At 36.8% G+C, this 5,060-nt stretch overlaps 1 long non-coding RNA gene across 1 annotated transcript; it reads right to left on the reverse strand.

Annotated features, from left to right (window-relative positions):
* Window positions 1–1,004: 1,004 nt before the first annotated feature.
* LOC109213863 lies at window positions 1,005–1,878 on the reverse strand. The gene is made up of 3 exons (XR_002066080.1): window positions 1,739–1,878; window positions 1,410–1,583; window positions 1,005–1,298 (listed from the first exon to the last, which is right to left on the reverse strand). It is a non-coding gene; the product is annotated as an uncharacterized LOC109213863 (long non-coding RNA).
* Between the last annotated feature and the right edge of the window lie 3,182 nt (window positions 1,879–5,060).

Below are 5,060 nucleotides of genomic sequence, written 5' to 3' on the forward strand. Positions count from 1 at the left end.
GTCGAAGCATTTTCTATGTCCTAGCATGTTTTCTTTAGTGCTGAATATAGTATATGACAATTTTTGCAGCTATGTTTTCGTCCTTTCTCTTTTTTCGGACTCGCTTTTTCAAGGTTTTTTCTAACACTTCCTTTTTAACTTTTTCCAATTTATATTATGGGTTATCAATGAAAAGTTTAAATAATGAGAAGCAAAATATTTGGAAAATTACCAGCGAATTGGGAAAAGAAGATGGAAGTATAGTTTATACGTAAGTTTTATAGAGTAATGGTAGGAGGGAGGGAGTAAAAGGGATGAAATAAGCAGTAGGAGGAAAGGGACAAGACTTACAAACGGGGAAAAAATTTCCACGCTCCGCGTTTGTTCAGAGTGAGAAGGTCGGCCTTCTCACTACTTTTCTTAATCAACTAGATGACTCTTGCCCGCGCTTGCGGGCCCAACGATTTTGATTCTAATGCTTTATTTTACATTACAATTAAAAAACAAAAACACTTCGTGAGATGTACAGTTAAAATTCCCTATGCCAAAAGAACACACATAAAATTAGACATAAAAATCCCACGATGGCAAATATGCACATCGGGTGATATCTCCAATTTGTGAAAAAGTCACCTTCAATCTTATGGTATCTTGAAAAATCACTCAACATGGGTGTTAGCCATGAACTTAATTAAAGAAAAAAGTCGCCTTCAATCACCTCTTGTGCAATTATATGTTGTAGCCAAAGCAATATGTTTCACTCTATGAACTTCCAGAGTCCCCCTTTTTTCCCCTTCTACGTCTATACCTGCTGAAATTAACTCCCTTCTCTTTCTGTTGATGCGGCTTGTGGGTAGGAAACCAAGTACTAACATTTTAACTATGCATAATTACAACTTATGCCTGCACCCTTGACTCGACATGTATGTATTACAAACTGACTAGATCTTCATGATATATCTCCTCTCTCTATAGCTTTCAAGCTCAAGAGTCTAGAAGAAACATAATGATAATACTTGCTCCAATTAGATCCAGAACAAGTTCCACCAAGGTAATTGTGAACTTGGCAATTTTGAAAGATTGTAACTTCAAGAGAAGGGGATTATGTAGGATATTTTACATTTATAGGAAACTTTTGTCCTAAAAAATAATTCAAAATTACTTAGTAGAAAGATATACTCTTTACATCAAAGCAATATACACAAGTAGAACATGAGCACCACGCAGTGTTCCAAGCCATGCTCGCCCAGTTCCCTTCTGCCTTCACGATTTTCTACCAGTCCAGTAACTTCACTAATAGTTTTAGTTGAATGGGTTCCCTGCAACATTCATCAAGAGTAGGTCAACAACACCATTTGAACTACTGCCTTGGCAAGTAACTATAATTTACAAAGCTTGTAGAATCAGGGGAACAAGCAAAAAGATAGTACACATGTAGGAGAATAGGAGGCCCTGATTGATTTAAATGATCTGCCTTAGATCATTTTTCGTCTGCAACAATTTTCTTTAGCAAGGCGATTTTTCCCCCAATGGCATTTAAGTTTCTGTGGTCTTCATATGCCTCAAAATGATCATCCTGATTCTCCTTTTTCCCCAGTAAGTCTCTTTGTTTCCCAGAGAAGCAATTGACAGTGAGATGAGAAATGGAAAATCATAAATGGCTCTTAGGCACGGGAAACACAGAGTAAAACAGGAATAGCTCGCCAATATGTATGCTCTATAATTCAAAATTTGGGATTCAAAAGAACCGTGCACATACCTGCTGTCGTTTTGCTAGCTGCCATCTCATAACACGATGAATAATATCCTTCCTAATTGGCACATCAAAAACATCGTCGGCTAAACACATAAAACCCTTGTCTTCATTATGAAAATTTATTACTGGAATGACCAGGTCCTGATGGAGCCCTGCCATATACAGTAATCAAAATGATAGTTACACAAAATCAGATGATATAGATTCATCCACTTGAGTAATTTTTCATTATAAATGAGGTAGGGAATTATATGGGGCAAACATTATAACAACTCTACTTTGTACTATCAATATGAGGCAATCATCCTTACAAAGGGCAATATATGATGATCTAGGAAGTGTTCCCTCATAGTAGGTGAAATGAAAGCCAAGCAACAAACAGTTTCAATTATTATTCTTCGTTATTTATAAAGCTAAAGGGGAATAAAATAGCAGATTGTACTTAAACCAACAACGTGGTGATCAAGGAAAAAATATTTGCATGAAGCATGATAGATAGCTGTGTTTTCATTATATTCCTACAGCTTCTAAGTTAGTCATGGGAATGTGAGGAACTATAATTTCATTAAACAATACTCAACAATCTTTTTGTGCCAAATAGCTTACCTCAACATGCTTGGTATTGCAGATAGTATTTGTTGTTTTTGTGCCAAATACTTAAAAGTACACAAGCCTCATTCTCCAAAAAGTTAAGGAGTAAAAGAGAAACTTCTCCCAAAAAAATGCAGTCGATGCCAAAGATACTTGTTCTGCAAGATATGATATCCAATAACGTACCACTTTACGCTATTCTTTATAAACTCAGGGGGCTCGCTAAAAAAATACTGGTAGGTCCTGCACAATACGAGTATCAATAGAATCTTCTTTGAATTCTAACTTACATGACATACATAATCATGCCATTTCATTTTAAAATATTGCTGGTAGAAAATCTCCCAACCTCTAATATAACCAAAACAGATACAGGTGACTCATCCAAATGAAATGAAACTCTTTGATGATCCTCTATGACTAAAAGATCATGTATGGTTATCATTTTTCACAAACATGTCCAAACTATTTCAGAAACTTCTTTTACATTATATGTAAAGCATCAGAATCTTAAAGGCATATAAAGCTTAACCGAGGGCTTCAAAAAGTAAAAGGCATGACAAACAACTTACCGAAAAGGCTGAATCTTTAGAATGAAATTCCATCATATATTTTGGTTCTTTAGAGCTTAGACATAAGGTTTCACCTGATATAAAGCGGCAAGAATCAAGAAGGAGGTAAGAAACCCGCTAGTAACAATAAGTAATCCCTGAGGAAATACTTCAAAAATGAATTATTACAAAACAATAAGACAAAAGGAAAGAGCTACCAAAGCAATTCAAGAACTTCACTTTGATAATTTATTTGGTGTACCCATCCAAATTTTGGAAACTTAATTGCCACCCAATGGAGAAATAGAGATCTATTGGAAGCCAGTGAATTCTTCACTGAGTTTGTAAAGGTATGGGGTAGGGAAAATTTTGGTAATATTTATAAGAATAAAATTAATGTGATGACCCAAAAGGTCATCACTCATTTTGGAAGGAAATTATGTGTTCCGAGGCCTTAAAATCTCCTTTTTGCCTTAACTCGGTTTGCGTGCACAGTTCGGACGTGTATCCGGAAAGCCATTATGTGAATATCTGTGAAAAATAATAATTTTTGCTTTTAAAATGAATTTAAGTTGACTTCGGTCAACATTTTTGGTAAACGGACCCGGACCCGTAATTTGATGGTCCCGGAGGGTCCGTAGGAAAGTATGAGACTTGAGCGTATGCTTGGAATCGAATTCCGAGGTCCCAAGACCGAGAAATAAATTTTTAAAGAAAATTGTTTTCTGGAATATATATGAGTTGTTGGAAATGAAATGTGTTTGAAATTTGATGGTATCGGGCCCGTATTTTGGTTCTGGAGCCCGGTGCAGGTCTTATATGTGATTTAAGTTGAGCCTGTAAAGTTTGGTTAGAAGCGGAGGTCATATGACGTGATTCGGAACCTTAGTTGTAAAATTTGAAACTTTGAGAATTCTTGAGATTTTCTTTGATTTTGATGCTAAATTCATAGTCGTTGATGTTTTTTGATGATTTGATTGCACGAGCAAGTCCGTATGATGTTTTTAGGTTAGTGTGCATGTTTTGGTTTGGAGCCCCGAGGGCTCAGGTGAGTTTTGGATAGGCCACGAAGTGAAATTTGCATTTAGGAATTGCTGGTGTGTTGCAGGTCTACAGGCTTCGCTGCGAGCTCGCAAATGCGAACACTGTATCACAAATGTGAACTATGGCCTAGGCTACCTTGGTCGCAAATGCGATGTATTTATCGCAATTGCGATATCGCAAATGCGACGGCAGCATCGCAAATGCGAAGAGTACAGTGATCCTCAGGGTTCGCAAATGCGATTTTAGCAGGTTCTGAAGGGTTTGCAATTGCGAACCCTGGTCGCAATTGCGACATCTGCGACCTGCAAATTCATGATTTATCCGAAAATCTTTCATATTTCAAACTCTTTCAAAACATAAACTCTCTTGGGCGATTATTCTAAGAAAAGTTCTTCCCCAAATCGATTGTAAGTCGGTTCTAACTCGTTTTCTTCAATCTTTAACATCTTTTCACATGATTTCAACTCAAAATCAAAGGTTTTCACGGGGGAAATTGGGTGTTTTGGGTAGAACTTAGGTTTTTCAAATTTTGGGTATTTGGACCTCGATTTGAGGTCCGATTTCAAAATAAATTATATATTTGGGTTCGTGGGTGAATGGGTAATCGGGTTTTGGTTCGAACCTCGGGTTTTGATCATGTGGGCCCGGGGTCGATTTTTGACTTTTTGGGGAAAACTTTAGAAAACCTATTTCCATGCATTAGAATTGATTCATTTAGCATTTATTGATATAGTTATGTAACTTGTGGTTAGATACAAGCAAATTGGTGGTGGAATCAAGAGGTAAAGCGATAGTTGAGGCTTGAATTGTGTTCGTGGCATCGAGGTAAGTGTTTGGTCTAACCTTAGCTTGAGGGATTAGGAGTCGTGTCCTACTTGCTATGTGTTAATTGTTGAGTACGACCTATAGGCATGGTGACGAGTATCTATACGTTAGTGTCAAGCATGACCGTAAGTCTTATACTATGACTAATGTGACTCCGTTTTGTATTGTTCATGCCTTATGTGATATTCCTATTGTTGAACAAGGTTTGTGAAAGTATCATTGGTATTTGAACGATTAAGAGCATTGGCTCAAGTTGTGAATTGATTTGTGAAAGTATTATTGGTATTTGAACATTGTAGAGCGTTGGCTCAAGT

This window comes from Nicotiana attenuata, unplaced genomic scaffold (assembly GCF_001879085.1).
Source record: "Nicotiana attenuata strain UT unplaced genomic scaffold, NIATTr2, whole genome shotgun sequence".
Classification (NCBI taxonomy): Eukaryota; Viridiplantae; Streptophyta; class Magnoliopsida; order Solanales; family Solanaceae; genus Nicotiana; species Nicotiana attenuata.